General features: G+C 43.0%; 1 protein-coding gene across 4 annotated transcripts in view; it reads right to left on the bottom strand.

Annotated features, from left to right (window-relative positions):
• The window catches only part of LOC142563392 (uncharacterized), a 60,755-nt gene extending 36,826 nt beyond the window's left edge, over positions 1-23,929 (bottom strand). For 3 of the 4 annotated variants that reach the window (XM_075673967.1, XM_075673960.1, XM_075673949.1), the window contains exons 1-2: positions 23,724-23,929; positions 23,258-23,366 (exon numbers count right to left, since the gene is read on the bottom strand). The gene's annotated coding sequence lies outside the window, so the exon portion shown is untranslated. Of the gene's footprint in view, positions 1-9,109; positions 9,195-23,257; positions 23,367-23,723 lie in introns of those variants that run through there. The other variant, XM_075673954.1, reaches the window with a different exon arrangement.
• Positions 23,930-25,512: the final 1,583 nt, after the last annotated feature.

Genomic DNA, 25,512 nt, shown 5'->3' with positions numbered 1-25,512 from the left:
TTGCTCCGGTGTCCTCTATATGCTTTAACATGCATGGTTGGCCATGTACCAATGCCCCGTCATGATCCCCCCCCTCCCATTAGCAGATACAACTTCACACTAACTTCTCATGACAGCGCACATGGGAGAGTCAAGAATTTGAGCTTAGTAAGCAGACAATTCGGCTGCTCCACACAAGCGTCCTGATCAACGACATCAGCAGTCTTCAAAAACCATGTAGAAAGGAAATGTTGCTGACAGCCCAGGAGACAGTGATATTGATTTTAATATCCTGAAGTGCTGCAGTATGAGCTCGGGTGCCTAACCAGTCTTAAGCTTTAGTTTGGCTGCACTTTCTGCACCAGTTACAGACAATGCTGGGCACAGTGCCATGCAAGTTCATTTTATGCAAGTGCAGCATGGCATGAACAAATTGAGGACATGATACAACAGAAGTGAGCCATGTCACATGCGAAGCACATTTCGTTTTCACCGTTGCTGTAACCTACATGATGTTGGAACAGTGGCAACAAAGTACAAAGCAACTGGCTCACCAAATATGGCACACAAGAACACACCTCAATGAAGTTAGCATGCTGCAATTGTCTACAAATCTGTCCAGGCATCCTTCCAGGCACTGTGCATGTGCTCAGCTCCTTCCACGAGCTAGACTGCATTAACCAAATAATGTGAAGCACTGTGATCATTGTGCCACATCTGCTACAAAGAGCTTGGCACAATGCCTGCACTTCTGCACCAGTCAGTGAGAAGGCCATTTCACATGTTGCAACAGTAATAAAAAAGATTGGTGTACTCACACAAGTCACAATGCAGTTTTATGGGGAGCCTTTGCCGTACATTTGCAATTCTGCTGGTGCAACAATAAGGTTGCTTGCTGCCAGCTTTTCTGGCGTATGCTAAGTAAATTTGAAAACCTAAGCATTATATTGTTGACCCTTCTTTATTAGGAGCAAATAATACATGTTTTGTAATTAAATGTTTTGAAGTTGGAGTGCGCGACAGCGGCTACTAAAATTCAGTGTGAGAACACATTGTAGCCATTCACAGCTGTTAGCAGTTTTGTAGCGATCAGCTCCACCGCCGTCGTCATGTCTGTACAGTCAAGTGTGTAGTAATAAATGTATAATAGTACATAACATATAACAATGTATGCGTAGACATTGCAGGTATTATTACTGAAAATGACAGATATTGGTGCAGTAAGGATACTAAGTAGGTAAAATATTGTAAGTTTATTGGTTTTTGTGCAGGAAAGAAAATAGTACTCCATCCGGTTAAACAGATAAAAATATGTAAATGCCATCTCTCCGAAATAAACTGACGATACAGTTTATTCCCAGTCACATCATTAGATGTTCAAATGCAGAAAATACATTACGATATAGTCTGCATGTACGGTATGAGAGCTCTTAATCAGCACTTGTGTCTTGCAGCCGAAGTAACACCCTTAAGTGGCGAATTTGATCCACTGGGAAGATCATGCATGAAAACCAATGCTAACAGAATGTAACTAAATGGTAGTGTGTGGCACACAATGTCGTTAAGACATATGCCCTAGACAAAGCATTTGGACGAAGTTGCAATTCCTTGAACTGTTCCGCACGTACGACTTAATCATAATACAGCTGATGCTACAAACGATACGCGGCACAACTGCAGCATTTTCGTATCACGAGTAACATGTACACAATAGATCAGAAAATTGCACCGACATCTGAAGACCATTCTGTCTCGTAGGGGACATCTTGTCGTATTGGCAACTTGCAGTAACCTTTAAGGCACTCAAACGTATGTACTATCAGCACCCGAAGCCATTGTGAAAATGCATTTAATTTGCCACATAATGTGTCCACAACTGCATAGAAGTGAGATAATGGAATCTGAATTACAAGTTTTTATTTGCCCTATTCCTGTGTCACGGTGCCGATGGTACACACCCAATACGGCAATCCACAGCTCTGAACAACGTCGCAGTACTCTGGATTTGTTGAATGACATATATTTCCCAACCACCACAACATGCAACAAACCATGAGATAGTTCTCGTGAGCAATTTCGATGGATCTTCTCCCCTTTTTTTCGTTTTTGTGTTGCAGTGTTCAAAAATCATACTAATCACAGCGACCAACTTGATGGTAGCCCCCTGCGATGAGTGCAATTTCTGTCGCACGAAATCACCATGTGAAAAGGCCTTAAGAGTACAGAGAACAAGCGCACGACTTGTCCCTGCACAGCAACAACTTGAACAGCATGGTGCCGGTGATGTGCCCCATACAGGGACATGCCCGAAGTCCTTTTAGAGCAATTTTTGGAGCAAGTAAAATTGCGTTTTGGTGCAGTCTAAATTTTATTTTGGAGCAGGCCATTCTGAATTTTGGTGGAACAATTGAATATGGCAGCACACTTCGAAACCACGACTTAATCCAGAATAAACCAATACAAAGCAAATATAGAAGCACGCTTTGTAGCTATAGTGTACTAGAATATAGAAGGATTCGAGTTGAGCGGCAGCACAGCGCATGTTTCCCTGTAAAGCCAAACATTGGTGGCGCTACAATCCAACTATATATTTCCGCACTGATGCTCATGATGATAGCGAAAAATGTTCTGAAATTATGTGGTCCAATAGACGTAGTAACATAACTTCTGGGTCACTATATGGCACCGCAGACAGAGAGTCACATCAACCCTAGGCTGGTATAACAATGACTACTGTAATGTTTTTATTGAGCTAGCAATTACTGCATATACCCGCCTAATGAACATGCTTTTTTCCCAATTTACCGAAGTTAGGGAGTGCATTCAGTATGCAAGGTAAATTTCATGGAGACATTTTCGAAACAGCAAAAATCTAAAAGTAAGACGGCAATGATAACTTTGCAGTAAAAATACATGTATACCATTCCAACCGTAACTTCACTTCGCGTCGGAACCCCCAGACCTGCCGCTCAGGTCGCTGGCCTCTTCATCCACATTGTGGCTCCATAATAAAAAACCAACACGTCAGCCGCGCAGCCTAGGCCAATCACGAGATGCGAAGCCACGCGCACTCAGAACAGCAATCACCAATCGCGCCTCAGCTCGTCCTCACAGCCACTTCCGGCCGTCTGCCATTATCGCAAGCACCACATTAAAGCGCACGCTGTGTGCGTCTCATTTCTCGACTGTCCTGCTAATCAGCATGTCAAGTTTATCGGTGCCTGATCAGCGTTTCCGTTTTGAGAGCAGATAAACTATGTCCCGCAGCAGACGTATAACTCGACTTAAGGCCCATCGAACACATTGAAATTAAAGGCAGGGAGAAAAGCAAGCCACAGAGACACGAACTCGACACTGCGTCCGACTATGACCACAATGCCGATTAAGTGCCGGCAGCCCGTTCTTCGCTTAAACTCTCCCACGCGCCGTGCCCGGCCGCGCATCCCGCACTCTCCTATAACATCAGTGTAAATAAAGTACACAAACTGCATATGTTGCAGAAAGCCAGTTTCGTCTTTTTCTCTCTCGAATCTGCAAGGTGCCTTTGCGCATGCACTGGACGGAAGGATGCGTTAAAAATTAAGTTCGCTTGCTTTAAACAGATTTTTTTTTTTTATTGCAAAATAACGACTTGCCCTTAAGGCATAATTCTTGGTGCGTCTATGTGTATTATGTGTGTGCTGTGAGGCCTGTGTTGTGTATTAATTGCTTTAAACAGATGTGCAAGTCAAAGATTCCAGTCTCTCCGGAAAACTACAGCACGGCCGTTCAACCGTGGGACTGCACAGTAGCAAAGCTCGGGGTGCGTTCATTACATGAGAAAACAAAAAATTCAGATTTTTCGCGACTCATCTGTGCGTGCACTCATTGCGCAAGTAAATAAGCAATATGAACACACTATGCGCATTTCTGTCGTCATCGTCCCCATCACCGTGATGTTCCGCATAAAGTCCAGAGGCAATAACATCAGCACCGTGTGCCATATGATGTATGTGCGAGTGAAAGCCTGCGAGGGTGAGCCGACGATGGCGACTCAATCTAGCGCACGCAAGGGAAGAAAGCAGGGGAGGGAGGGGTTCTACTGGGAGGGGTTCTAGTGGCACGGCCGGTCTTGAAAGCGATCTGCGATGGGGACAGAGTGCGAGCGCTGACAGCTTTGTATGCGCTGCGTTTTCAGCGCTTAGTTCACGTTGAAGCCAAGCAGCATGAAGGTCAATGCTGCTTCACGCTTCCTTACTCCAGCGTTTGAAAAGAGTTTCCGCAGTCATGGAGTGAGATGTGTTGTTTGCCTGTGTGCACATCACACCATACTTGTTTAGTTAGTAAGCTAATGTTTACAAGTTTCCACATCTGACAAAACTACTATCTTTACTTCGTAAATCTGTCTACTAATTTGCTATCGCAATCGACGCTTCGCCTTTCGGGAAAAACTAACTTTATTCCAAATCCATCATTAGCCCTTCGTGATAGGTCAAAATGGCTCAGACCTCGGCCATATGGGCATAAAAACCGACTGAAATAGTTTCACGTTATACTAGCCCTGCGGACAGACGCCCGCCTGTTGAACCTGCTACAGCGCCCGCCTCCCTAATATCTAGTTTGCACGCAGCACCCTCAGCCTACTTTTCGTCGATCTGAGCCTCAGCTAGAGATCGCCGTGCCGCTTGGCACACTGAACCTTATTCTAGTACACTCTAAATACAGTCACCCTGGCCGTTCTGACACCAGTGACGACATCCCAGAGTGGCCCCATACATGCCGGCCACTTGCCGGAAGCGTGGAAAAGTCCAGTGTCAGAACTAGAAACTGCGGAAGGCACCGTCGCGTAGTGTGCGGAATGTGAACAGCTGCACTTTTTTTCAGAGAATGAATCCGCTCGCTCTTTGCGGCCACTGCCGGAGCACACATCCCAAAGCCGTTCTGGTGCAGTGTGGTGCAATTTTGCTCAATTTTCTGTGTTTGATGCAGGAATTTGCATTTGTATCAAAATGGCGCAAGAGTCCCACGCCAGCCCATAGTTTCCTAAATAATTACTAGAGGGCACTCGGGGCCCTGTAATCACTAAGCTACCATGGGAATGATGGGTAGTACATGAATTTGTATAATCTTTGTGCTCGTGACTTCAGCATACTTGCAACGTTATTACACTTCATCTTTATAAATTTACAAGCATAGCTGTCTAAACACCGTATGGCGATAAGTATTTGCACACATTCTTAATTCCACATTGCTACACTAGCAAATTTCATTGAAAATAATCGATTTGGAAGCCCAAATGCCATTTTAAACAATAAGGACCAAGTTTAGACAAGCACGGTTACTACTAATAATTCCCAAGGTGGTTACACAACCGTAGTTGCAGCTTCTAGAAGTTCTAGCTAGAAGTTCTAGCTAGAACAATAGCTAGAAGTTCCCTCAAGTAATTTTTTACAGCAACTCTATAGCATACACTGCGCTGTCAATCCAGGACAAGAGTACTGCACTTCTCAAACTAGTACAGACAGTGCAGCCATCAAAGCTAGCTCTTCAAATTCCTACTATATTCTAAGCAAGATTAGCCACAATACCTTATCACATATACCTATAGCTACAAAAGAATCGAACTACACAGACACCTCTAGTTTGAATTTTTGTTTCTGCATTCTTTTACGCCAAAGTAAGTTACTCGCCAAACAACACAACAGGTAATTAAGTGAAAATTCAATGCAGAACACAAGGTCTGTGAAACTAATTGCAAAGATTACAATTGCAGAAAAGTGGTAGTGCCAGTAACTCACTGGAGTATACTGCGAGGAAAATATATATAAAACCTTGAGTTAACTTTGCTACTTTGTACTTTGCTGTAAGCAGATGAACGACAAAGTGCCAAAATTGCATCTGTGCTGGTCTCACTATTTAAAAACAAACACTACAGAACAATCACACGATTTATTGATGGTGATTGCCAGGAATTCATTTACCGCAGAAGCATGTTAGTGGCTGACTATGTAGCAGCAGCCAGTGTCAATACGTACATGCCAAAAGCTGGTCAGACTCTCAGTAGTGGTGTTAACTCAAGCAGCAGATTTTAACCTTTCATTGGCTTGATTTGTTGATTACGTCATTGTTCCAATGCCACAGTTCACAAGATTGTGTGCTTAAAGCTTAGAGACATGCTTTGTGTGCGATGTTAATCCCATTTGCTTATTCTCCTTTTCCTTGCGTTCATCAGGATGAGCAGTGGCACAAACCGTTCAACCAACAGGCGAGGAGAGGCTCTGCTTGAAACGCGTAGATGGCCGACATATGGCTGAAAGGGGACCAACTACAATTCTGCTGGAGGATCCATTTACTCAGCAGCAGTGTGCAACAGTGAAAAAGCGATATATGACCTCAACTTCTGTGGCACAGGCGCCAGGGCCTATGCACACCTGAATGGACACTAAAGAGAAACACTAAATCAGTTTGTACTGATGAAGTGCTCTTTACAAGTACGTTTTTCATTAACCTTGCAGTACAGGTTGATTATTAGAAGAGAAAATAAACAACAGTTTCTTTTATTGAATTTGGCGCCAAAACCCTAGCCCCGGTATGTCAGTGTGACGTCGCAGATTTCAGGCTATTATTTCGTATTTGGGGCATTGTGGCCCAGCGAAAGTTCGTGAAACTTGCTAAATTCAGTCTTTGGCTCTAATGCAAATGCTCCAATTTTGATTGCGAATATTTTCAAGCAAGTACTATTAGTATACAAATTTCATGTCACCTATACGAAATAGCCAGCTACAGTGTATACATGATGGTGTATACCATCAAGGTGTATACATGACGCGCCGCTTATAAAAGTGAAAATTATTTCGATGCTGCACGCCTGCAAATAGGGTGGGGGGGCAACTGAAATGTCAAACCAAATGTTGCATGCCTTCCTCATGAGGGAGCCCCCCTCCCAGACAGAGAGGCAAAGTCACATGCACAAGTGCCTCTTCACTATAAGTGCTTTGTCGTTCACCATGACTAACCCAATGCGGAAGGCACAACGCCACAAAAAAGAAGGAAAAAAGGAGGCTGAGCATAACGTCCCTCAGCTCCACAATGTGGAAGAAGGAAGGGGAGGAACATCTCTTCGGAACCTTGTTAGAGGCAAAGAGTGTCTGTGTTGGCAGGGTCATTCACTTCCTGACAGCATGGTAGAAGGCCAGTTGATTTTTTATCTCATCCAAAAATAAAGCAATTTGAAAAATAAATTCAGTAAAGTGCTCCTTAGACAGCCTTTACAGCTTGCAGTGTATAACCAAAATTTGCAATGGGGCCTGGTGAGTGGCTCTTTACATACAAAACACAAATGTCAGACATGCTGAGAATGGAAAACTTTTGACATGCCAAGTTTCTGGCTATCACAATTACATTTCATGAAGTTTTATGAAAGTTTTATCGTTTTATGAGCCCCATCACTCAACTAAAAGTGGTAGGCCACATTCAAGTCTTTTTTTCACAAGATTTATTTTTGTTTTTTACATTTTGTGTAGGCTCAAACATTCAGCAACATGTTTCAAAAGAAAAACACCTTCCTATCCTTAGTTTGGGAGTTAGTGAGTTTTCCAACCCCCCATACCCTCGTATTACAAAACTGAAAATTAGTACTATTTCTGTTACATGAATATTATTCAATATTTTTTTTCATTCTGTCGTCACCGAGCCGCCACACGAACAGAAGGAGACTCAAGTACATATCATGAGGGCTCCAACTATGAAGCTGGTGCATTTTAGGCCTCTGTGTAGTTTTGACATCTTTCACATGGTTTGAAGATTTGTTTACGTTTTCCCTAATAGATTTTGCTCCACCTCACGTTACACAAACTTTGATAACTTTTTCTTTAATAAACATTTTAATTTGAAATTTTGCACACTCATTCGTCACTAGAGATGTATGCAACTAGAACAAAAGAAATTGATGCAATATTTTGGCATTTACAGCTCATTATACAAATAAATTTGGTCAACATTGGCAATTTTTTTTTTTCACTTTGCATAGTTTTTCAACCGCTCCTTCAATATTTATCACACTGCCTTTATCCTAGTTCACAGCACTGGTCTCCCATTTAGCTATATAAATGCCAAGGCTTTACTCAATTTAGCTATTTATTAATTACTTATCACTGCTGCCTAAAGGCAAATACCAAGTCAAGCTAAGGTGACAGATTAGTGCTCGAGAATCTCTAGGGCGTCAATATTACCACGAACTGAGCCTTAATAATCGGGAAATTTAGGTAAATGAAGGACATGATTAGAGCCTCCCCCGAGACATTCAATTACTTGCCTGATGACGAAAGCAATCCTCAGTTAAATTCTGTCGCCAGTACTCTACCACTCGTTGCACAAAACATCCTTGTACTGCAAGACGAACTAAAATACTACTTGTCCAGTAGAAAAAAAAAACTTGTGGAAATAATCCTGACAATGGTCGAATCCTGGTGGTCGAAAGGCTTCGTTTTCGCTCGACTCTGCGCCACCCACGCTTTCGCGTTTCAATAGTTATTGCGTAGTGCTGTGCTGGTTTTGCTGACTCACGAAGCTCGCACAAACTGCAAGTAGCAGAGATTTCAACTTCCATGTAATGTCATGGAATGCCCGAACGATCTACGCCACTTCACCAAAAAGGAATCCGCCGCTCTGTATTGGCTCAGTGCCGCCGTCTGTTGGGTGCTACTTTACTCACAGACAGCAGCAAAGGGTGGTGATGGCATATGCAACATCACTGCTCCCCCGTTTTGGCGGCGGGTTATTTCAATTTCTAAAAGGGTATTCGGGCCCTTCAGATGCAATTTTCTCGTAAACTAAGTCTTTTCTTGGCATGAAACAAGCATTACAAGGTTTCTGGAATGGAATTTAAACAGTCCACGACGACTTAGCATTTGCCTTTAGTATCCCTCTAAAGAAAATTTTTTTTGTGTTACCTACCACCTAAACGTCTGCAATCAATGTGAAAGCTGTTTTTGCACGTACGAATGAAAAAAGAAGGATGGATGGAAGAAAGAAGGGTTCTAGAAGAAATGAAGCCCCAAATCAGGCTAAACAAACCATCTGTGTTCAGACTTGACAAGTATGAAAGTGGAGAATGCAGCTTCATACACAGAAGACATCATAAATGCCTCACCGGACGTTTCAGCTTACGACCATTGGCATCTCCACAGCAGATCCCATGGACACCCTCGAACTCACCAGGGACCCGACCCCCTGAGGGTCCGCGTAACAAAGGTTGAGAAATACTGCTTTACAGCTTAAAAAGCTTGTAATGCTCATACTTTAGAATCGCCGTTGGAAGTTTCTTCATATATACATGGGAACTAGTCAAGCTAAACTCATCGAAGGTAATGGATGCAAACTTCAGTTATACAAAGATAACCCTCAAATAAAGTACTTTATATTCATAAGCCAAGCGGCATAAAACATTGAAAAAAATGCACTTGCAGAGTTGTGCAGAGATGCCAAGACAAAACATGCAAGCTTCACTACCTCTCCTAGAGAGTTTCAGAGGGAGCCATCCATTGTCTTAAGAAGCACACACTAAGGTACTTCCCATAAAATCCTGTATATAATATGATCCCAAAGTAGTAAAAGAAAATTTTGGACGTTGAAAAATTCATGCAGCTAACGAAACACCCAGTTTATTTTTTTGGTAATATAAAACAAGTAAATATAAACCTATCATTTGAAGTGGATACAGGGGGCATGAACTGGCGGCTTATCTCGACCAGTTTGTTTGCAGCTCTTCATCCAGGTGGCTAAGTGTGGCCCAACATTTTATATTGATTGTCAGACCATTCAGTGATTCTAGAGTCAGTAAACACGACTAATTAGCAGTCACAAAAAATGTGGTAATCGCCCTACCAGCCAACAAAACATTCTCCTTTTTTATTCAGGATATTATGGGCTGTGCCTACCAAGATGCCCATGATCTCAGCTGCCATGGGCCTTCAATCAGCAATCTTCCAAAATTATACAATAGATTTTCACGATCATTTCTGGCATGGTGACAAATTAATTTTTTGGGCACACTTTATTTCTGGTTGATGTGCAGTCACGTTTGAATTCATGAACACAAAGGCAAGCGGTCTTCACGCAGATACAGAGGCCCAATGAACGTCTAACTGCACTTTTATCTACAAAGCCGCCCAGTGCTTAAAAATAACGTATGTATATTCACAGCACAGAATTAATCTTGATCCGAATTGTTTACGAGTGTCGACATAATCGCCTCCGTAAATAGTAACTTACTGTTGAGTGTAGCTATTTAACCATATACTAAACGTTCATTATGGTGCTTCTCAGGAACATTCACATTACTTATTCAACCCCTAATACATCATAAGAACCTAAAACTAAGCCTGGTTTTCAACTAGTGCTGGCCTGCACTTTACTCATGCTGGAGAGGCAAAACTACATGCAAAAGGCAAGAAGCCTTCCACCCCCAATCCCCCTCTCCTTCCCCAGACAACATAATTCTCGGATTGTTACTTGCACCAGCTCCCTACAATCACAGATTGTGGCAATGTTCAGCTAAGGCAAGTATTCTTTATTGATAACAGGAACACAATTCACAACTGAAAACACACTAAACCTGGAGGCTTTCGTGTTTTTCCTTCACTAATAGCTCAAGTATGAGAAAATGCCAAGAACCACGCGAAGTCTCTGTAGTCACAATGTGGACACGAAATTCAAGGGAAAGTTTGCCTTTGAAGGAGTACACACAAAATTACAAACATCAGATGATTGTGATATTCAATTACTGTGCATATATGCACATCTCCGACTAAGTATTTATGGCAAATGTTGCCACCATTATATATTAATATCAGAAAGACCACAGGCCAGCAGCCATCTACAAGCTGTAGCAACCCATGGCAGACATCAACATGTGGCCTGCAGCTGCGGACCTTAAGCTAAAGCTGTTATCACTAATAACACTTGCACCAAGTACAAAAGTAGGAGATGCTCCTATGACAATTCTATGCTAGACTGCTCACTTGCACTGTGGTGTTCCCCACAACAATGTGCATATTCATGAGATTAAGGTGGCTGAGCGTACTGAAACTATTTTAACATTATCCCAACTGCTTACAAACTTACTGCATGCTAGCTTATCTGCTACAACCCTACCAACTGCATATGTGGATTAGCTCGCCAGTGGCAGAGAAAATTATGCTATATTAAAGCAGCATACTAACACTGGTTGAATTACGTACGGCGTGCTTGCACATCATCCATGTTGAAAATGACCACCATGTTGTGATGATGGTGCAAAGCATAAATGCATCCACGTACACCACAGTAGCACTCTTTGTTTCCCCATGTGGAGCCTCAACAACACCAAGTTGGATTAATTTGTGCCAATAATGGTGATGATTATTTGGACGACGATGGCATGCATGTGTCCAACGGATGAATGCTGAAATTGGCATGTCCTTGGCACTTTGTGAACACTACCAGATATCACTTCAAAGGGAGTTTAAACCAGCCATAAAGGAGGTTGCACTCATTCTACATCAAAGAAAGAAAAAAATCTGGTTACAATATAATCATTTATTATAATATGCACAGCAGGAAGTGATCCATTCCATTATTAGGCCCACGGCTATTCATAAAAGCAAATGACAAAACAATTTTGTGTCAGTACGCATTTTCTCTGCATTCACTTTATAAAAAAACCAACGCAGAGAAAGTTGAGAAATAGAGCTACCTATTTATACTGCGCTTAATGGTTAGCAGGCAATGCCGTGGAAGCTGTGCATGTAGTGTGGCAATCAAAGTTTCACTCCACACGTTTCTGTGTGCAGTTATTTTTTATCTGCACCCAACTTCACATATTTAAACATGTGGCCAAAAAACAATGTTATTCACATATCTGTGCACCGTGCACCTTAGTATGCAGGGCACCATGTTTGGTCACGAGCACAAGCCATGTACTGTGGCCACTGGCCGCAGAAACATTCCACTCTACTCATTCGGCACTAAGTAGGTTTGCATCCACAATGCCCTTTATGTAATGTCATATATTGCGGCATTTGAGTACAAGCTTTTAATGTTGTATCACACTACATGATGCACACCTATATTGTTCATATGTGATGCACTATTTTTTTTTGTCATGAATGCATACCGAGAGAGAAGTGTGTCTAGCATCTAGCCTCTGTAATGCTGCCCGATACATATGAAATGAGTAGTGCGATCCAAACATAGGCAACGATATATACTGTGTGATTTTTACAACGAAGCAGTTCCATTTACCTTTCCTAGCAGGCAAAAATGTTTAGGGCATACAACGATCTTGCATCAGCATGCCACTTTCCTTATCCAAGCTCTTGAAATCAGACCTATGTCGCTCCTTGACCCCTTTTGGACCCACATACATCCTGCATTCTTGCCATCACAGAGCAATATCAAATTTCATTACTAGCTTCAAAATTAATGCATACCTGCTCTAAGAAGTAGGTCCTACAAAGTTTCTTGCTATGGCTATGCATGAATGTTCTGCTTTGCTACAAATGAAGCTCACTTGGCTTCGAACATGAGTGGCAGTTAATATAAATATGAACTCAAATCATTCGTGCATGTGCACAGGTCACCAGGTGCACACTATACAACCAAGCTTTTGTAAATGCACCTTGCTGCTCAAGGATGCTGTAATGTTTCAAACATTTATTAAGCAAAGAGGAAACCGGAATTGTCAAAGCGCCATAACAGACTCCTCTGCCGCCCTTCACATTGGGCATTAGCTATTGTAGCAAGGTGCACAAAATGCAACATACTAAACACCCACCAAATTTATGTGTTGTCCTGCAACCACATTCCCACTGAATGTATCAGTCTTCCCACTACTGCAACATCAAAACAAACACATAATTAGTGTTGTGCATCCTCTGTCTGAACGGTCACTGCCAGCCCCTTTTGATGTGCAGCAATGACAACCACACAAGTGATCCAAAGCATTCACAAGTTGGCCTGGTGCAATGCTTGCAATGAAAGTACTTGACAATGTTGACATGGACTGCTTCATCCTTTCACCTACATTCCAAAAGTTATTAAATACAAGGCAAGAAACAGCACATGCAAATTGCAAGCAAGCCACTAATGAAAAATTTCCGGCAGAACCAATCTACAATGATTGTCTAAATTTTACCCTAACCTCCTAATCCTCTACATGTAAGCTGAGCATGCATGACGATATTGTGACAGCACAACAGTGGTGGTGCTCTTTCGCTCTACTATCACACATATTCTGCACCCCCTTCTCATCTGTTGGCATGCTGCCAAGGATAGGTACTTCCTTACCGCACTCCGCAGGCCCTTGTTCGATTCCTCATAGACCGAATCAGGGTAAAGTAGCCAAACAAATTCTCGCATATAAAAACTATTGAAGTCCAGTAAATCATCGCCAGAGGTAGCACTTTCATAACATCAACTTATATGGCAGATAACTCTTATCTTCCGAGTGCATACATGTTAGATGGTTGGTTACGCGACAGTTCTTGCAGCCATAAAGTCAGGCTAATATGTTGGCGTCGTCTCCATTGTACGCTCGCAAGCTATAGTTTAAGAAACCACAGCATAAGCAAGAAATTTTAATTTCTAGCGCAGACATGCAATGTGGAACTGGCTCAGTGCACTTCATTGGTCAAACAGGTACACATAGGTTATACCACTTGGTTTCAACCTGCATGCCTAGGCTGAAATGCAAAAACATTTTGCAGCATTCGTGGTCTCCAAACTTCTGCTCGCAAGTGTGCCTTGTATGAAACTGGTAGTGTGAAGGTGAGCATATTGCAAGTTTTGCTAATTTTATTAAAGGCACCTGTACAGAAGGCATACTACCTCCACCAGGCCATTTGTACACTTAAAGGCAAATAGTGTGAATCAGTTTACAATGTTTCTTCTTTCCTCCCCTGAGGACAAATTTTTTTTTCTGTACACTATATGTTACTCTTTGTAGGCATAAATCAATCATTATCCATTATAAATCCTGTTAATTCTAGCAAGATACGTTATATGGTGTCGCATTGGCGCTCAGTCTATCATCCAAGTGACAATCTATCATCGAAGCTGCCTTTTGCAAGGCTCATTACAAGCCTACTGTAAGGCAGCAGTATGCTTTATGATAGTGTACACCATATCATGCTCCACAGCAGCTTTACTTTGGCCGCCTCCAAGAAAACATACCGTGTGTTCCAGCTATGTTAGCCATGCAAATCAATGAAAAAAAAATTTAATAAAATCAAGGTGCAAGATTAAACTGTAAAACCTAAGGTGTTCAGTGTCCAGACAACTGAACACCGAAGGTCTTAAAGTAAACCCGAAAAAAATGTTGATTTTGTAGAAACAGAGAGTCTTTAGGATGGGTCCTTCTGATCACTGACATTTAAGCACGTAAAGCTTAAGCTCGTAATTTATTATAAGGCTTTAAAGGTGTGCCACCGCTACCCATCGCAGCAGCACCGCCCCCTGTGTATTCGGCCACCCTATCCCAATTGACGCATTCGGCCCAACTAACATCAGTTGGGCGAGCTATCCAGTTGGCTACCCAGGTCACGTCATCGATCATTTTTCTAACTTTATGGTGAACAATGTTCACAATAGTTGAAATGTTGTTTAATTTGTTTCTATAAAAAAAGTAACAGAAAAAGAATAACTACAATTCATCACTACACTCGAGCACTTCCAGCACACAGCCAGTGTCGTCTGCTCGTGTTCCAGTGTGCTCCGTGCTGACGCAACCTGCACAGTCAGTGGTGCTCTCTACTTTCTTTTCGCAAGCACCATGGTTCGCCCTTGTTGCATTGTGGGCTGCAGACATAGTGATCAGCGATATGTCATGCTACGACATGGTGTCCCTCTGCAAAGCAGCAGACAAGCAGAGTGGCTGCAGCCATCAGACCGTCGCTAACCAATTGGCGCCAGGATCTGCGCGCTTGTAGCTGTCACTCCACGCTGGAGGATTACCACAATATAGAGTTTTACAGTGTTCAGTATTCAGGTAAACAAGCGCATGCGAACTGGGCATTTTAGCAGGTAAGCGGAGGCACAAACATGAATGACCAGCACGGTGCAGCCACTTGGTGGCACAGAGCTCAACCAGAAAAACCACAGAGCTAATATAGCAGTAACCAAGTGTACTCTACTTTGCTGATGGGGTAAATTTTCGGCAGGAACATAATCGCGAACATGTCTTTTTAAATGTTTAAAATGTTTTACACTTGTTTACAGCAATAGTAGCTGTTTTGCTGGTTAAGCTCTGCACCACCAGGTGGCTACACCGTGCATGCTGCTCACATTTACGCAAACCCCTTTATCACAGTGGTAGTAGCGTGGAGGAGCTTAGTTTACGCCTTCGCCCATCCACCGAAACACCAACCTCGCTTGCAGTTACCGGAAAACCAGACACGCTCAGCACTGCGATAGAACACTCGCAACACATGCTGCTTGGATAGCTCTCACGGGGGATCGACAGCCGTGCTGCTAGCGGAGAGGTTGCAGAGGCTTCACGCAATGGCTCCAAGGCAACCGCGAGTAGACGACACAATGTCACATCAAGACGCAGATCCAGTGAAGGCGGAGCTTAGCGCCGATCGCTCGGCAAACGAGTTCAGGAGGAAAAGCATTGCTAGGGAGGAGGATAAATTGTAATCATCCGTAGCTCTCTTAATATCAGACACTTTAAATTGTGGTGCTAATGCTTTACTGTAGCTATACCCTATGCATCTACAAAATTTGTCCTAACCATTTCAGGGACCCTTTAAAGTTGCATCTTGCACAGTGTTTATTTAATAATTTGTTTCGTTGAACAGCTTGGCTAACGTTAGCTGTAACACCCTATATATTGGCTAATAGAATAATTATATCACAAAGAGGTTCCACAAGGACATTTATACTTTCAAATACCTGTGAAACAAAATTTGCTAGTAGTACAAGCTTTACCAGCACTGATTTACAAGATCCCATGCAGAACTATGTTTATGTTTTTCAGATTGGGCATATTGAAAATGCAAGCTTTTCTTACAGCAAACAACACTATAAAGCAGCAATTATGAAACTGGCTTCGCAAGACCAGTGCAGTAAGAAAACTTGGGGAGGAAAACTAATCACCAAGCGATGATCCCACCTCGCATTCTGCATACTTTTGTGCATCACAACAAACATGCAGTAGCCAACCCTGTCTTTGGCACACTTGGCAAGAGGGGAAAATGTGAATGTTCTAAAACATCACAGAGGCGAGTCTGTCCTTTTGACGAGAGTGGATGGAGTCTAGAGAATATTTCAGGGCACTGAAGAGCATTTCTGAAGCTTCTACTCTTAGGATTAGCCAAAGAGCTAGAACAAGTGATGAAGTGCATGAAAGATGTGTATGCTGCACAATGCTCCTTGGACTTCGCGATTTTTCTGGAATTCTTTTCTGAACAAGCAGCAGGTATTGCCAGGACTCTCGTATTTAAGAGGAAGCTTTAGCTCTGGTGCTCCTATCTAAATACATGCAAAAGGAATATTTGTTTTTCTCAGCAACCACTGCACTAAATTTTACGAGGCTTGTTGCCTTTAAAAGAAAAACATAAGATCTAGTGACTGTTGGTTCTGAATTTTTGAGTTAGGTCGTCACTTTTTTTATTAAAAATTGGCAAAAATAAAAAATGTTCAGAAAACGAAATTATCAAGTTTACAACTCTGTAACTCAACAACGAAAAATGATAATACAATTCTGTGAATTGGATCTAATAGTACATCTAAAGCTGACAAAATTGATGTTACACATGAGAATTTAAAGAATTTAGTAACATGGAAATACAGCTTTTGCAGAACCCTTGTATCCAAAGTAACAAACTCACGTAAGATTTAAAATGACATATCGGATTTGTCCACTTTGAATGATCTAATGGATTCCGTTTACAGAACCACGATATCTGCACTTGATGCAAAGCTATGAATTGGTGAACTTCGTGCTTCAATTTTTTTCAAACGGTCGAATATTTGAAAATCTTTTTAAGAAAATTCAGGACATAAATCGAAATTCCACTTCCATCAGTCACTAGAATTTTACTCTCTCAAATGAATCAAATTTCATTAAAGTCGGTCCAGGGGTTATCTCAGAAAATCATTTTTGCATTTTATATGTATTTGAATAGGCTGCATCGGAGTTGGGCCCAAGCTAAAGCTTCCTCTTAAGGCCATGGCACCCTCTTTTGTACAACTAATACACTGCTAGCAACTCAGCAGAAGTGCCCAGGGAGACTGTGTGCAAGTTGTAGAACTAATAGTACAGCGAAATATAGTGTGAAAATTCTGCCCTCTTTTCAAGAAACTATACTGTGCTGAAGACAAGTCGCTTTGTCAGTACATTGGGTCCATGCCGAGGTATCCCGTTTTTCTTCCAGCACAGCAGCCACACTAACTACAGTGTTGCGACGAGAAAAACGAATGCTTTCTATGTAAATCTGGAAAAAGTGCCAAGAACTTTCCTCAATTAGGACATTAACTCAATTCGTTGGTATTGCAACACAGAAGTGTGTGAACTGTTGTAGCACTTATGAAACTTAATCCAATACACTACAGTGCAAAATTATAGCAGCTTGAGCTGATCAGACGCTTCAAAGGAAATTCAGCCAGGCTTCCAAACCAAGGCTGTTGCCAAGTAAAACCTTTGTAATGAACTGTGTAGCTGACAAGCATGAAAAATATAATGTACCGCTGAGTTACACGCAGCCATCTCTATTGTGCATTCATAAATACACTCAGCAAGAGCTTGATACCCGTCACACAGGCACCCACAACCTCCTTTTAACTCTGTCGTCTTTATGTTGAGGGAGATGCACTGAGTGTCACATGGTCGCCCATCATCTAAGGAAGTTTAATGAAGCTTTTGGTCGAGGGAGATTGGCAATCTCCTTTGGCGGCTGAGGGGAGTACTCTCGCTTAAAAAAAAAATTAAATTATGGGGTTTTACGTGCCAAAACCTCGATTTGATTATGAGGCACGCAGTAGTGAGGGAAGCAGGAATAACTTGGACCACCAGGGTTTCTATACCATGCACTTAAATCAAACTAAATGAGTGTTTTCACATTTTACCCCCACTGAAATGCAGCCACCGTGGCTGAAATTTGATCCCGCGACGTCCCATACTTGTTCATACTTGTTGTAGAACTGAGAATTTAATTATTGTTCGCATTAAAAGTAATGTTTCGTGTGTTAGGACATTTCTATTTAAGTAAATGAAAGCTCAAGCACAATTCAGAAACAGTTATCCTTGTTGCTGCACAATACTGCCCACCTAGGCCGCTTGGCACCTTTTTTTAGTCTTTCAGAGCATTTACATGAACCCTACAGAATTGGGTCGAGTCTGCTTGTTTGGCTGGAGTATGCCTGTCGAGTTCATGTAAACACTAGCCGGGTGGGCTGAACAAGTGTAAAGTCAGGCTCAGTCAGCCCGACTATATGGGGTAGGCTGACCCAATGAGACCCGTTTGTAGCATGCATGTCCACGCAGACAGATCGAGCCTGCCATCACCGATGCTTGCACGGGAGCACCGCGACATCACGATCTAGGCGCCGGCAGTGGGAATAGCATCAGGACGAGGCCAAGACAAGCACTGTGCAGTACAACCTCTTCGTAACAAGAAGACCTATGAAATAGAGTTGTTGCAGATGGCAGCTGGAACCAGAAGCCTAGTTCGAACGTGTTGTCTCAGCTCGACGCTGTCTGCCGTCAAGCCGAGCAGTCCTGATTCGTCATTCAGAAGCAGTTTGTGTAAACACTGTCACATCAGGCTCGGTCATCCCGAATTCAGACTCCACCCACTCGCGTCCGGTTCATGTAAACGTAGCCTTTGTCGTGCCAGTCATGCAATGGTAGGTGTGGTCGACTTACATTGGCACAGTAGACAAAAGAAAAGCTCACGAGGTCACCGTGAACGAAATGATGTGTTTTAGTATAGTTTGCAGCAGCTCGGGTAGCAGAATGCAGAGCCTACTCGCCACGCCGTAACGGAAAGCACAGTTGAGCACAGGGTGGCTAGTGTCGCTGTCAGCACTGCTATGTTTAGCGAGCACACCTGATTTTTAATGAGGTGCGTTTTTCACATCAAATATATTGAATTTTTATGGAAGGAGTTAATTATAATAGCTAGGAGCTTAATTGGAAGTTACATTCTTGTAATTTTACAAAAATCAAATACCAATGAATGCGCCTCTGGCGGCTTTTCAAAACTGGTTATTGGCCGTGTGACACGCCCACAGTTTCCTTGAGGTCGAACTTCATTGGGAAGTCTCGTGCTCCCTTATCCTAAAGGAGCTTGTGGGTGCCTGTGTGACACGGGTATAAGCCAATCAGACGGCCTGTACCATGAAGGCAGGCTGGATAGGACATGGGCTTACAATCAAGTGAAGGAGTGTGCAGAGGTGCGCAGACAGAGGAAACTATGAGGTAAAACATTTTGACCCTTCAGTGTAGACGTCATTATCATCATTGCCGCAAGGTGACAGGTGGCACCCTCTGTGTTGTGTAGACAAGTTTTGTGGGAGAGTAAAGAATTCATGGCAGTCATGGTGGTCAAATCAGTTGCCTCAGTGTGCTCAAGCAGTCCAGGCCTGCTCTCAACTGAGCCGCACACTAACACTTCCATTTGCTCCAACTTGTCATTTATAGCTGTGTGTGATTGTGTATTAATGGCTACCCAAAGAGGCATTGCTCCTCCCAGTACTCACAATCTGCCTATGTCTTAGCACAGCTGGATGCAACAAGAGTTTTTTAGAGAAAATGCCACAGGTTGAAAACCAGCCGATATCATCTTCAGCATGAAGTGGTGATCATTACGGCAGTACTGATACAGCCTCTGGAAACCTCTACAACACCTGCTGCTTTAGTAGCCTTGAAATGTTGGGTACAACCACTGCAAGATGTGTGCCACAAGCAGGAGACCCATGTCAGACAAGGCCCAAATCTGTGCTTCAGTGAAGTCAGAGTTGAAGTATTCACTAAAGCAAATGCATTGCTTTTTCTCAGCAGTAATAGCTAAGATATGCCCACCATAAATGATATATTTAAAAGAAAGCCACATCTGCTCAAGTATTTTATAAATATGGTCATGCATGTCTTTTCGACAGCTCTTTCTTGACTGTACTAACAAATGTAAGCTTGCATTACCAGCAATGGAGTCTTTATTTAGATTTATTAATATACATTGTTCCTGTATTTTATATTAAACCACAGGTTGTCAAATTCCTGTGACAAATTACGCATCAAATGCAGTGTATGCTACACCAAGTACATGTGCCCATCTTCAGTTTTTACGAGTTTCTACCATCCCTCTGTTGCACTGCTCTGAACTCGAGTCCTTGGATTGCAGTGTACAGGAGCAAGTATTCGATCACCTTTAAATGGGCAACGTAGTGGCCCTTGGTTAACTTCTGGTTCTTGCAGCAGGAGACACTGCCTTATCTGAACGTTTCCAACATGTGAACAGGCTCTGTTTAACGGTGTTGATGTGAACTCGTGGCCAATTCCAGACCAAAGTAGCACATTTCACCTGCACTTCATGCTGGTTGTGTCGAGGAATGCTGTACAGTCCCTACAGGAACACAGTGGGTACTTGAAAGTAATATGATGCTAGCTTTACACAAATAAATTGGTACAGCTTCAGTTTACGAACAGAGCAGCACATGCAAGTGCTTTGACAAGGGAGTGAAGGCACTTTAGGTAATGGTTAACAAAGCTTTGTTTTGAAGCACTGCTAAGAAGAGCAGTGAATCTACAATCCCAGTGCTCCATAAGCAGAAGGATCCAAGTGCGAGGCACACAGATTAAGCACCCATTCTGTGTGAGCATCCTCCAGCTTAGGTCAGAAGTAACAGCTGTATTTGTTGACTGTCAGGTTAAATAGCTGAAAGCATTAGAGAGGTCCTTGTAAGAAGGCTCAGTCGGAAGAGATTTGCATGTGAATAATGGTTCTGTATAATGTCATAGCGGAACACTAGATATATTTATGTAAAGTTTATATGCCATGCAAAATCATGATGCAGCAAACCCTGCTTGTGTGCGACCATGGGTACAGCCCAGTCATTCCTTTAACTGTAATGTACTTCACAAAGTATGTTAGTGGAACTAAGTGTGTAATGCAACTTTGCATTATGTCTCTTGGAATATTTTTGCTGTAATACTTCATGCAAAGCAAAGCTGCTTGCATCTTAAACAGCCAGACTTGCTTCACGCATCTTTGCCTTGCATAAAGTTTAGTGCTTCATTCCATGTCACCCTTTCCTTTCAGATCATTTCAATGTGATAATTGCAAGGCCACAATCACATTTGTTTTGCAGGACTATTGTTTTCACGAGCTAGTTACAAGCCATGCTTCTATGACCTACTGTAAATCTAACATATCAGAATTCAAGAGACTAATCTCGCCAGATTCAACACATGCACAACTGCCCTGCTGGCACCATGATGCCGGTCATCCACACTGTTTTTACACTGTTTTGGTTTACCTAAACCAGATTACCAAGGCAAGCTGCATTATGAACTGCGAGAGCAATATCTTTTGGGAATACATTTCAGCCCTGCTCCTACTTTAGAATCTTCCTCACTTTCTTGCCTGTGCAAGCCGGCTGTAAAAAATTTGAAAAAAAAAAAAAAAACTTGGAAACCCTAACCGTGGTCATCTTTCTGTATCCTTTGCAGCAGCATTGTAGTTGTGAAAACCTCAGTCTATTAAACCAATTAATTAATTCAATTAAAAGGCAAGTTCATGACCTTTTCCATTATACCAAAGCGTGCAATGCATATCTGCAACACTTGAAGGTGAACTGTAACAAAATTTCACTGAGGCTACTGAGGCAATCTTTGCGAAGATGCAGGATTGGCAATTGCATAATTTTCTTATTATATTATAAACAACACCTAAGCAGACAATGTGTGCACCTGGCTATTAGTGGATGACGCAAGCTCCAGTGCATTGCGTTGTTTTTTCATTGTTGTTTTCCCAATGTGCCGCGGCCGGTGCCCAATCATTCTAAGTAATGTAGTATTACTTCAGGCAAGCAGTGATAGCAATTTTTTTTTCAGTATCAAGAACGTTTTTTTGCAAGCTTTTTGTGACCCATACACTCATATGTCAGATGTAAAATCTTTCACAGAGACTGTTATATATCTACACTATCTGAATCAACCTTTTACATGACCCAAAACTTCCTTGCAGATGACCTTTAATATCAGCAAAATGGCTTTCATGCTAAACTCATACTTGAGGCATCACACTTTCTAAGCCGTATGGCCAGTTTTCTGCTACTGCACAGCTCTGTTCACAAAGTGCAAAATCACAAACTAGTGTATTCCCGTATCTTTGAAGTTCATTCTTGAAGCGTGCTAAACAACTTGTGTGGCATGGCTTTGAGATAAGCAGATACTGCAGAGAACCACCCGGCAGGTCAACTGCTGTTGAAAGGTCCATTGTAATGCCACTGCTCAAACCAAAAGTTACCAAAAGCATGGTGGCTTTGTTCAACTATTACGAAATGTGGAGAATGATATAATGTGTGCACAAGGTTGAATTCTTGAGAGTCGGCGATTTAAGAGATTTCCGTGAACCATCGCGACCAGTGCCTAAAATATTTAACCAACATATCAGACGGGTCATGTGGCTCAGTGTGTAGAAACACCTACCAAAACTTTTGTAACGCTAAGTGTATGGCAGCAAGATTGTTGTGTTTGTCACTTGCAGTGTCAAAGTGGACTTTCAGAGTCCCCCAGCTCTTATGCTTGTGGTCACGCCTCCCTAAACGCAGTCAGCTGTGCGAGTCATGGAAACAAGTATATCGGCGAACGCTGCCCCACTACATCCCTATATAGGTGTAAATGTGAGCAATAACGCAGCTGGGGTTGCCCTCAAAAGATCCAGCATAGCGAAGGCCGCTGTCGCAGACACGAGCCCAGACTGCACGGCGCAGTAAAGGCAGGCGGGGTCCATCCCCTCGGCTGCAGCATTGGAGGCCGATCCACGTAGTCGCCTGGGTCGTCGCAGATACGTCACAAAAGTGTCGCGTTCTTTCTTGAAAAGCCAGTGGCCAGTATATGACTTCCCGCGGCGACCGTGTCATGCCGCTTTTAGCAAACAGCAGTTTCTTTTTTTTATTTGATCAAGATAAATGCAAGCATGTAAGCATAACGCGAATCTTCTGTGTACAAAGGCAGGTGAAAACCTCGCAATGAAATAAAGCAATCCACGAGGCCAACGGCCGGCCTACGGAACAACGCAAGTGTTACATCACTAACCTTCAAAGTGACTGGAAATAAATGCGCATTGGTCGAGACTTCGTGCAGTACCAAGCTGCCACCTCAGGGGGATCGCTTGATAAGTCTTGCTCTGAAACCCGGCAGCAACCTGCAACAAACAAGAAAGCACTACTCACTGCATTCAATAACTACCGCGCATACCGGAGGCGGCACACGCTGGCACACGATCGCAAATAATGGCGTCGAGAGGCAACGCAATCGACCGCCATTGCTCGTCTTGACCCACAACGTTAGGCTTATGGGACAGCTGTGTAGTTTTCACACCATTCGCTAAAGCAAATAGAACCGCGGCACAAGCAAAACATTTAGAGTGGGAGTAACCTTAGTAGTAGGCCATTGCCTTATTAGCAGGTAACACAAGACGATCAGTAAAACCACACGCAGAGGCAAAAGAAGAAAAAAACGGCCCCCTCGAGGGCGCAAACGATGGTAACTCAAACCTTACCGTTAGCTTCTGCTGTCAGCGTCGGACGTTTAGCCACGAAACCTTGAACAGAAGAATTCCTGGAAAAAGTAATATCCCGAGCGAATTCCTTAAAAAAAAAAAAGCGGGCATACAAACCCGCAAATGAGTCGTGACGATACGCGACCGCAACAACGCGCGAGAGGCGACGAATGCTGGCTATAGCTCAATGGTTGAATACCGATGCGGCTCGACCGGGCAGGCGGGCCACGCGCAAGCCAGAAGTTCGTGATGACCGCTTGTATTTCAAATAAACGAAAAGTTATTATATAGCATGGTTACAACGCAAAATGATAATCAAAATAGGCAATCACTGACGATAATTTGAAACTGCACAAATATTTCTTCTTTTGCTATAAGTAGCGTACACGTGGCGTCTAAAGACGCGGTGGTCATGATGCCTCCAAAGCATGGCCTCCGAGATATAGTGCCTAAAATATTAGCCGCTTCGGGGCTCCGACGCGGTCTGCGTTTCGCTGGAAAAACGTTTATTATGTGTGGCCATATTAGCTTGAAATTCTACACGAATAAAGCATGCATCTGCAAAAACATGCTTGCGAAGTTCTAGAATTATTGTTAGAAGTACGAGCAATGGTCAGACGGGTTCTAACGCCGACGAAGCATATGCAATAACCTTCGCGTATGCCTTGGCGAAACGGGTGTTAGTGTCAACAAAGCCGCGAAAAAGAATGATAGTAAAGGTGATAATTTATATATGGGAGGGGGGAGGGGGGGGGATAGCGCGAGAAAAATACTAGACAAGACGGACAGCACAGGCGCTGTGTTATGAGGCTAGCTATGTTCAGGGGTTGCTTTGGTGCTTCACCGACGGCGGCGTCCGCCTGCGTGTTCAGCAGCTTCGGGCTGCGTCTCGCTGTAAAAAAAGTTGCCCCAAGTGAACTACTGGGCATATTTGGTTGAAACTCTACATGAATAGAGCATGCATCTGCAAAAAGATGCTTACGAAGTTCTAAAATTAATGGCGGAATCGCAAGCAATTGTCAGATAGGTTCTAACGCCGACGGAGCATATGCGATAACCTTCGCGTATGCCTTGGCGAAATGGGTGGTTGTGTCAACAAAGCCGCGAGAAAGATGATCGTAAAGGTGATAGTATCTGTATGATTACCTTGCTGTCTATCTATAGGGGAAACATGTGCGAGAAAAAACGAGACAAGAGAGACGGACAGGACAGGCGCTGTCCTGTGAGTCTTGCTTGTTTCGTTTTTTCGCGACGCTAGAGTTCAGACCCTTTTAGAGTATCCATCAAGGCAACTGACGGACCACTAACACACGTGGCAGATTTTGCGTATATCTGGCCAGCCTCAATAATTTCTCTCGCCAGTCTGTCATTACACTTGCTTAAAATGGATGCATTTCTAAAAAAAAAAAAAATTATGGGGTTTTGCGTGCAAAACCACTTTTTGATTATGAGGCACGTAGTAGTGGGGAACTCGGGAAATTTTGACCACCTGGGGTTTTTTTTAACGTGCACCTAAATCTAAGTACACGGGTGTTGTCGCATTTCGCCCCCATCGAAATGCGGCCGCCGTGGCCGGGATTTGTTCCCGCGACCTCGTGCTCAGCAGCCCAACACCATAGCCACTGAGCAACCACGGCGGGTATGGATGCATTTCTGAATAGCGGAGTGCAACCGCAATCTTTGATGTGTGCAGGTAGGTGCATACCACCCGCGACAGCCTTTAAAGACGTGGCCTGTGGTGGTTTCGGACGTGCGAGCAGCTGTGGCTTCGTCCCGGGTTTCATCAATT

The sequence above is a fragment of the Dermacentor variabilis genome, chromosome 1 (genome assembly GCF_050947875.1).
Source record: "Dermacentor variabilis isolate Ectoservices chromosome 1, ASM5094787v1, whole genome shotgun sequence".
Classification (NCBI taxonomy): domain Eukaryota; kingdom Metazoa; phylum Arthropoda; class Arachnida; order Ixodida; family Ixodidae; genus Dermacentor; species Dermacentor variabilis.
Note: the sequence above shows the minus strand (reverse complement) of the source record. Positions and strands in the feature narration are given on the sequence as shown.